The sequence below is a fragment of the Mastomys coucha genome, unplaced genomic scaffold, assembly GCF_008632895.1.
Source record: "Mastomys coucha isolate ucsf_1 unplaced genomic scaffold, UCSF_Mcou_1 pScaffold22, whole genome shotgun sequence".
Classification (NCBI taxonomy): domain Eukaryota; kingdom Metazoa; phylum Chordata; class Mammalia; order Rodentia; family Muridae; genus Mastomys; species Mastomys coucha.
The window spans coordinates 175,739,787-175,750,019 of NW_022196905.1; the positions used below are offsets into that span (position 1 = coordinate 175,739,787).

The 10,233-nt window shown below is 42.0% G+C and overlaps 1 long non-coding RNA gene across 2 annotated transcripts in view; it reads left to right on the top strand.

The window, feature by feature from the left end:
• LOC116071333 overlaps positions 1–10,233 on the top strand; it is a 13,530-nt gene that overhangs the window by 2,614 nt on the left and 683 nt on the right. The gene's annotated exons all lie outside the window — the stretch shown is intronic.

Here is a 10,233-nt window from a genome sequence, read left to right on the forward strand (position 1 = left end):
CTTTCACTCCCTCTCCCTCTGCTCTCTCTATCTGCTCTCTCCTTCTCTCCCCTCCCCTCCTATCCTCTCTTTCTCTATCTCTCCCTCTGTGTCTTTCTCTCTGTCTCTGTCTCTCTTTGTCGCTCTCTCTCTCTCTCTCCCTCTCCCTCTCTCTGTCTCTCCTCCCTGTTAAAAGAGCTCTCTCTCTTTTCTCACTTGTGTCCTCTGTCGGCCGCTTCCCCTTTTCCTCTCTCCTCTCTTTCTGCCCTTCTCTGTCTCCCTTCCTCTGCCTCTATCCCTCTTCTCCAAGTCCCAAATAAACTCCCTTTTCTATTTGGCCTGTTGCATGGTTTGGTTGTTCAGGAGACACCTTGATAGGCCCCGCCAAACCCCCCTCAGGCCGCCGTTTTATAAAACACAATTACAGGAGCATCTGAAGATGCTAAAAGCAGGCTCCTGGCACACCTTCTAAAGTGACCCTCTTGGGCCTTAAATACTGAGAATAAGTTTGTTGAAGAAAGATGAAGGGGGTATTTTGTTCTGTTATTTTAGTTAATTTCAAAGTTTTTATTTTTACCCACTGTCCTAAAATTCCTCTTTAGCTGTGTGGTATAAGGGGAGGGATGGGCATCATAAATTTAAATATAAGAGGAAAGGAAGTGGTTTTACATCCCAATACATATTATGGGCCCAGGTAGCCCAAACTGTGCCTTCCTGCTCTCTGTTAGCCAGCATGGATCACCAGAGCTCAAACTTAGATTGGGTTCATTCAAATAGGAGATCGGAGTTGACGACTCCAGCTCCGCCCTATTAAGAAAGAGCGTTCCTCCAGAGACCAATACAATTAACTAAGGGGTAACAAACTCAAGATCTAACCTTCTATGTGAGTTGAAACAAGTAAACCAGCTAAGCCTTACTGACTCCTCTTTGCCTCAGTGTCTTGATAATCAAAACTCGTTTTCCACGTCCTCAAAGAACAATTTTCCCTCTTTCTGAAAATCTTCCGGAAGGACACACCCAGGGGAAACCATTTGCATTTTGATGGCATCCTTTGTCCCGTGTTTTACTTCCTAAGCCTGTTATTGTGTTGCTTAACTAGATTGATAACTGCTTCATTTACAATCCAAAAGACTTTTTAAAAGTTATACAGGGAATTTAATAGGTAATCCCAATTGTGTTCCCCCAATGAGCCCAGAAACCAATTATGCTATCCCCATTGTTTTAACTCCCTGGGGTCTACCCCGTGCCCTTTCCCCACCCCCATCCCTCAATCTGTAGGCAGAATTTTGTTTTGAAAGTACCTAAGCGCCTTCCCCACTTTTGGGAATCCCCAGATCTGGTCAAATTTTCCGATCACGTCCAATGCTTGAGGAGGCTAGAGCCAGCACGACCCACGCTGGAGAGCTAGGCCCAAGATCAACAAGCCTGTTTAAAAAGAAATCCACCTGATACTCCCTGAACAAAGTACAGCAGTGGGGTTGCTCAGTCAGGAGATTAAAATTGTTAAAACGGGAGGCCGGATGAGCTTCCTGTAGGCTCCAGAAGGGAGAAGACTCCCCCGAGGATAGGGATTTCTGCCACGCCTGCTGCACATTGTCACAAAGGAAGCCAGAAAAAGAAATGAGACTCTTAGCATCTCTGGTTGCTAGTCCCAAGTGGGACAGTGACACCTGGCTGGGTTGCTCCAGGCTCTCTTCATAAAGCATATTCATCTTCAATCTTCCCGTCCCTCAAGTCCACATGAAGTTAGTTCAAGTGAAGAATGAAATTCTAAGTAGTATGTTTGTTGAAGTCTAGCAAATACAGAGGAAAAGCACAAATTATGAACGAATACATAACTTGGTATATTGCCACAATGAGCGTGCTCATGGAACTACCCAGGCCAATGAAGAGAACCCCCCCCCCCAGCCTTTTCCTGATATCAGAAATGGTTGGCGAGGCTGAACACCACTCGTGTATACCACTGTGCTTGATATTTGGATACACTCTCTTGTTGAGGCCTTTTTGCTTGCGTCTCTCTTTTTTAATTAGATATTTTCTTTATTTACATTTCAAATGATATCTCCTTTCCCAGTTTCCCCTCTGGAGGGGGGTGAGGGTGGGGAGGTGGGGGGGAAGGGGGCTGTTCCTTTCCCTTCCCCCTGCTCACCAACCCACCCTCTCCTGCTTCCTGGCCCTGGCACTTCCCTACAATGGGGCATAGAGCCTTCACAGGACTAAGGACCTCTCCCCCCATTAATGACCAACTAGAACATCCTCTGCTACATATGCAGCTGGAGCCATGAGTCCCACCATGTGTAGTCTTTGGTTGGTAGTTTAGTCCCTAGGAGCTCTGAGGGTACTACTTAGTTCATATTGTTGCTTATCCTAAGGGGCTACAAACCCTTCAGCTCCTTGGATCCTTTCTCTAGCTCCTTCATTGGGGACCCTGTGCTAAGTCCAATGGATGGCATCCACAATAGCATCTGGGTTTGGTGATTGAATATGAGAAAGATTCCCAGGTAGAACATTCTGGATTGTCCTTCCTTCAGTCTCTTGCTCCATAGTTTGTCTCTGCGACTCCTTCCATGAGTATGTTGTTCCCCCCTCTGAGAAGGAACGAAGTATCCACACTTTGGTCTTCCTTCTTCTTGAGTTTCTTGTGGTTTGTGGATTGTTTTTGGGTATTCCGAGCTTCTGGGCTAATATCTACTTATCAGTGAGTGCATACCATGTGTGTTCTTTTGTGATTGGGTTACCTCACTCAGGATGATATTCTCCAGATCCATCCATTTTTGTAAGAATTTCATAAATTCGTTGTTTTTAATAGCTGAGTAGTACTCCATTGTATAAATGTACTACATTTTCTGCATCCATTCCTCTGTTGAGGGACATCTGGGTTGTTTCGAGCTTCTGGCTATTATAAATAAGGCTGCTATGAACATAGTGGAGCATGTGTCCTTATTACATGTTGGAGTATCTTCTGGATATATGCCCAGGAGTGGGATAGCTGGGTCCTCTGGTAGTACTATGTCCAATTTCCTGAGGAACCACCAAACTGATTTCCAGAGTGGTTGTACCAGCTTGCAATCCTACCAGCAATGAAAGAATGTTCCTCTTTCTCCACAACCTCACCAGCATCTGCTGTCACCTGAGTTTTTGATCTTAGCCATTCTTAGAAATTCCTGAGATGGAATTTCAGGGTTGTTTTGATTTGCATTTCCCTGATGACTAAGGATGTTGAACATTTCTTTAGGTGCTTCTCAGCCATTCAGTATTCCTCAGTTGAGAATTCTTTGTTTAACTCTGTACCCCATTTTTTAATAGGGTTATTTGGTTTTCTGGAGTCTAACTTCTTGAGTTCTTTGTATATTTTGAATATTAGCCTTCTGTTGGATATAGGATTGGTACAGATCTTTTCCCAATCTGTTAGTTGCCATTACACAAAGGATAAACAGGCTGAGAAAGAAATTAGGGAAACAACACCCTTCACAATATTCACAAATTTTATAAAATACTTTGGTGTGACTCTAACTAAGCAAGTAAAAGATTTGTATGACAAGAACTTCAAGTCTCTGATGAAGAAAATTGAAGAAGATCTCAGAAGATGGAAAGATTTCCCATGCTCATGGATTGGCAGGATTAATATAGTAAAAATGGCCATCTTGCTGAAAGCAATCTACAGATTCAATGCAATCCCCATCCAAATTCCAACTCAATTCTTCACAGTCTTGGAAAGAGCAATTTGCAAATTCATCTGGAATAACAAAAAACCTAAGATAGCGAAAACTATTCTCAATAATAAAAGAACCTCTGGTGGAATCTCCATCCCTGACCTTAAGCTTTACTACAGAGTAATTGTGACAAAAACAAAAACAAAAAACTGCATGGTGTTGGTACAGTGACAGGCAGGTGGATCACTGGAATAGAACTGAAGACCCAGAAATGGACCCACACACCTATAGTCACTTTATCTTTGACAAAGGAGCTAAAACCATCCAGTGGAAAAAAGACAGCATTTTCAACAAATGGTGCTGGCTCAACTGGCGGTTAGTGTGTAGAAGAATACAAATCGATCCATTCCTATATCCTTGTACAAAGCTCAAGTCCAAGTGATCAAGGACCTCCACATAAAACCATATACACTGAAACTAATAGAAAGGAAAGTGGGGAAGAGCCTCGAGCACATGGGCACAGGGGAAAATTTCCTGAACAGAACACCAGTAGCTTATGCTCTAAGATCACAAATTGTTGAACAAATGGGACCTCATAAAATTACAAAGGTTTTTGTGTCTCTTACTGCTCTGTGTATTGATGTATCTATCCTTTCTGGGTGGATGGTAATTTCTGTATCCTGGCTGTCATTTGTCACTTATACATTTTGTGACTATCTTCTGCCACTGCGTAAGTGACCTTCCATCCTACACTTGTTATTAGCAATGTAGGCAATCCATAATAAGTATTTGATTTATGTCCAGTCTAGTTGATCTTTGACTACTCCAGTGTCAGAACACGGGCTTGCCCGTTTAAGCTGTTGAAAAGCCAGGCCCCACAGCCTGAAGAGAGCAAGCAAGCTTTGACTCTTTTCAGCTCTCTCTGAGACAGAGTTACGCATCTGTAGCTGTAATTCTAACAGGTCTTCGTGTGCGCTACCTGTATCTTCCCTGTGCTCTATCTCATATGCTACGGTGAACTAAACTGCATGATGTGTTGGCTTCCTGCCAGCCCCCAAACTTAGATCTAATATTGCCTCTGTTTCTTTAGGGAGTCTCTCTGAAGAAGCGTCTCTGCTCCCTTGCACGTTGCCACCTTGCTTCTCGTTCTGACTCTTTTAAAGTAATTTATTAGTTTCTCGAGTTTATGTGCACTGGTGTTTTGCCTGCAGGTATACCTGTTACAGACAGTTTTGAGCTGCTGTGTGGGTGATAGGAATGGAAGCAGGTCCTCTGGAAGAGTACTCAGTGCTCTCAACATGATGAGCCATCTCTCCAGCTGCCTCATTCTGACTCTTTTTCAAGCTCCTCTCCAGGTTTGAAGGGCAAGCCTCCCCTTTAAGGCTCTATTAGACAATTTAAAATATATTATAGTATTTTCTTTCCTATGATATCCCACCACCAGGCTCCTTTTCTTTTTCTTTTCTTTTCTTCTCTTTTCTTCCTTTCTTTTTTTTCCCCGAGACAAGGTTTCTCTGTATAGCCCTGGTTGTCCTGGAACTCATTCTGTAGACCAGGCTGGCCTCGAACTCAGAAATCCACCTGCCTCTGCCTCCCAAGTGCTGGGATTAAAGGCATGCACCACCATTGTCCAGCAAGGCTCCTTTTCTTAATAAATTACATTTCTGAAGGGAATTAAGTGTCAGCTTTCTCTCTGGACTGACCACTGCTATACTTATTTTGTCATATTTAACACCAGACTCATGAAGCTGTAACTTCTACAGAATATATTGAATTACCATCATATTTAAAAATAGAGTCCACTTCAAATATATTTCTAAGTGTATGCATGGGTCCAATTTCAACCTTTGTTCAGCTATGGATATCCAATTGACCTAACACCATCAAATAAAAAGACTCTTATCATTTCCTATTGATCCACAGTGTTCCTTTGTCAAAGATCTAGTGTCACATACACAGTAGTTTTTTACATACACGGTAGTTTTTTTTTTTTTTGAATGCTATCAGTTTGTGCCATTTGTTTGTCTTTGCTATGTTAATTTCTGTGGGCAAATAGAATCTTGTTGTTAGTGCTACAAGCATCCCAGTTTCTTTGTTTTCGATGTTGTCTGGCTTTTCTTGTCCCTTTGCATTTCCAGATAGCGTTTAGAATCAGTTCTTAGTTTCCTCACACACAACCAAGCCTGACCTAATGTCCATTTGGAGAAAAGTTCAATTTTCCCAGCACTCTCTTTGTTCTGTTTAGATTATCTTTTCCTCTATCACTGGTACCTGGGTAGATGTCTTTCATGTATTTGTTACGTTTGTTTTTAAGTAGTTGACTTTAAAAAATTTATTCTAGGTGGTGATATTCAACAATCCTTTGGTTATTGCTGATAGATACAAATTCTATTAATGATTTTCTCATTTATTTGTTTGTTTGTTTATCTGCATTGATTTTGAGATGGGGGGGTCTATGTTGCTCAGGCTGGCCTTGAATATCCTGGGCTCAAGGGATTCTCCTGCCTCTGTGTCCTGAGTGGCTGGGACCACAGCCACTCTCCACTCTGCCCAGCTACAAATGTTATTCACTTTTATTATTGTTGTGTGAGGTGTTTTCTGTTTTGTCGTTATTGTTTTGGGTTTTCAAGACCATTTTTCTCTTTGTAGCCCTGGCTGTCCTGGAACTTTCTCTGTAAATAAGTTGGCCTCAAACTCAGAAATCCACCTGCCTCGGCCTCCAGAGTGCAGGGACTAAAAGCATGTGTTATTCACTTTTATATGTGAATATTGTTTACTTCTGCAGTCTAAAAGTCTATATGTGTATGCATTTGGGATTTCTCTGTAATAGCATGTCATCTATGAGACTCTATCTAACCAGTCCTGCAACCTCATAACTCTCTCATTCCTTTCCTATCTGGCCTTCTCTCCTTTGGATTTCATACAATGAAGAATAGATAGAGACAGCCCCAGAAAGAACTCGTATCTCACCTTGGTCCCAGAGGTAAGCTTCAGAATGCCACTATCAAGTACAACATTTGTTGTATAATTTTTGTAATTGCACACAATGTTAAAAAACAATCCCCATTCGCCAGGCAGTGATGGCGCATGCCTTTAATCCCAGCACTTGGGAGGCAGAGGCAGGTGGATTTCTGAGTTCGAGGCCAGCCTGGTCTACAGAGTGAGTTCTAGGACAGCCAGGGCTACACAGAGAAACCCTGTCTCGGAAAACCAACCAACTAACCAAACAAACAAAAATCCCCATTCATAAATAACACACCTAAAATGCTCTTAGATCATTTTTTTTTTCCTCCTGGTATTCTGTTCTTTGGAAAATCCTTCCCTTTCACTGAATCATGGCTGATCTGTGTTTTCAAAAGAATACGGCAGAAAGGAGGCATGACTGCCAAAGTGATGTCATCAAAGGCATTTCAGCTTCCTCTTCATCTCTCTAGAGGATCTCTGTGAGATCGATCGCCTTGGGGAAAGCCTGCCTCTTGTCCGAGGGGACCCAAACAGACAAAGGAGTGTTTCCTGCCGTCACTGTCCCATGCTAACTAGTCAAACACGCACCTGCCTCACAGATCTGCCAGCTCCAGCCTTGATGTAACCGCAGCCCACCCAAAATCCTGAGCAGAATTCTGGGCTATCCGGAGGAAAAACTGCTAGCACACTCTGCTCTGAAGTCCCCCAGCTGAGGAGGACATGTGCTTATTGTTTTGAGCCACAGTGTTCGGGAGAAAACTGGCCATGCAAGAGTAAATGCTTGCTCTTACTTCATTTTGAACTCTCATTTTAAGTAGCCGTTAAGTTTATCCAAATTCGTTTTGTATTTTGCCCATATGTGAGGGGGATAAACTCTCAGAAGTGGAGTTCTGAATCCAAATGTAATATACATTTTAATTTTTTATTTTTTAATAAAAAATATTTATTTTATTTTATGTTTGAATTACACTGTAGCTGCCTTCAAAAGAAGGTATTGGATCCCATTACAGATGGTTGTGAGCTACCATCTGGCTGCTGAGAACCTCTGGAAGAGCAGTCAGTGCTCTTAACCACTGACCCATCTCTCCAGCCCCTTGTAATATACATTTTAATATACATTTTTGATAGACAAATTGTTCATTAGAAATGGGTATGTCAATGTATTTTCGCACCACTGATGCCTGTTTCTTCATAGCCTTGACAACATAGTGACAGCAGCTTGCTAATTTGTCTAATGATAAGTTTCAAAATATGTTTCTTTTTTTCTTTTTCTTTTTTTTTTTTTTTTGGTTTTTTGAGACAGGGTTTCTCTGTGTAGCCCTGGCTGTCCTGGGAACTCACTCTGTAGACCAGGCTGGTCTCAAACTCAGAAATCCACTTGTTTCTGCCTCCCAAGTGCTGGGATTAAAGGCGTGCACCACCATGCCCGGTTCAAAATATGTTTCTTTACAAAGAGAATATACTTGAGTTTGAGGCCAGCCTGGTCTACAGAGAGAATTCCAGGACAGTCTTGAGAAACTGAAAAAGAGAGAGAGAGAGAGAGAATATTCGAGGCCAACAAGATGGCTGGGGAGATAAAGGTGCTTGCTACCAAGCATGGTGACCTGTGCTTAACCTCTTCCACATGCTGGAACGAAGAATCAACTCCCCCACAGTTTGTTCTCTGACTTCCACATCTGTGCTCATCCTCACATCCGCACACACAAATAAACAAGCAAATGTAAAAAAAGGAGAGAATAAAATTCTCTTCATATCAGTGATATTGAGTCTCAGTTATTAAGTGCATTTAACTTTAGAATCATGATGTCTTCCTAGTTGGTGGCCCTCTAATCTTTATGAAATATAGATCACACGTATCATATGGAACATATGTCACCTATGAAACATATGTAACCCTTCTTTTCCTGAAGCCATTTTGTCTAAGGTGATGCTTTGACATGACAGTGTGGTATATGACCCCCCCCCCCCCCCCCCCCCCCGTCACCTTTGATTTGCAGGAAAAAAATGGAAGACTCCATTCCATAAAGAATGAAAAAATACATGTGCAGCACACATTCAATTGGCTATTATAACAACTAGCCATTTATGTGCACAGTTTGAAAGGAAACGAGTATGTTCTTAGACTAATGGGATTACAGCACAGCTCTACCAATTAAAAATAATCTTAAAAAGATTGCTCCATATATCATCTACAAAGAAAAGTTATTCCCAATTATCTCTGGTGTGTTTTTTTATTCATTTGTGTTTTGTTTTGTTTTGTATTGTGACAGAGTTTCTCTGTGTAACCTTGGCTGTCCTGGAACTTCCTCTGAAAACCAGGCTGGCCTGGAACTCATAGCAATCCACCTGCTCCTGCCTCCACCAGGCCCCTCTGGTGTTTTTTGCTTAGTCATAGATGTACACAAGTTCAGATGACCATGGAAGGGCCCACCAGCTAATTCATAGATATAACAGAGCTTGCTAGGACTAACACTGAGGTAGACTAAGGTAGTTATCATGAATTACCTAGAATAAATTCCAGGGAGTAAATATGAACACACACACACACACACACACACACACACACACACACACACACACACCACTCATCTAGTACATCAACCCATGGCCTTGATTCTTCCAGAGAGAACAACTGTGAGAAGTCAAGTATAGATTAAAGTGTTGGAGGCAGACACAGAGGAAGGTGCTGACATGCCTCCTCTGACTCTGTTTCATGTCTTATTGTTGTCGGTCCTTTGCTTATCTTTCCAGTTTTGGGGGTGGGGGAAGCTCAGAATTGCTCATTATTGTAGGCTTCTATTTTTCAAAGCTGACTTTTAATAAGGGTACTTAAGTGTTTTAACCTCCCTTCTAGCCCACTATCCACCAGAAGTAATGGAAAGGAAAGGTTAATAGGGCAGGGCAGGATGTGGACCTGCTTAGAAATAGTTCTTTGGAACAAATCCAATCTTATTTATCGAGATATTAGCAGTACTGTTCACATGAATCAGCAGCTGGCAGCTTGATCCACTTGCAGACACCATTCATGAATCAGCAATGGCAGTTTGACCCAGAAGAAACCTGGAGGCTCTGCCAATAGACCTGAGTCTGCCAAAGTGACAAGAAGCAGCAGGAACACCACAGAATTTCTTTAGTGCTGTTTCTCTCTAAAAACAAATGATGCCCAGCAAAGAGTGGCAAGGAGAACCAATACCACAAAATGTTGTCAGTGAAGACCAGCAGCAACAAAGCCCAACGATGACCAGTGAAGAATGGCAAGGAGAACCAATGCCATACAGCAGCAACCACCATGTATTGGGTTATATTTATACCCTTTCCAAACCATCAGGTGTTTTCTCAAATGTCCACTCTAGCAAAACATCACATGCCCTTTTTCTGAACTGCTTCCAAAAAAACCCACCTGTGTCTGTTCCTCCCACGTGTCTGCTTCAGCAAAAACACCCTCTCATAATTTCCAGGAAAACATCACAGGACACAACTGAGTTTCCGAAGAAACCAGAAATTTCTACTTTACATTATAAATCCTTCTTACTGGTTGTGAAAACTCTTTGCATTAGAGACTGAAATTATGGGATAAAATGGAGCTTGTCTGGTTTTGAAGAAGGAAGACCCATTTTCTTTTTTTTTTTTTTTTTTT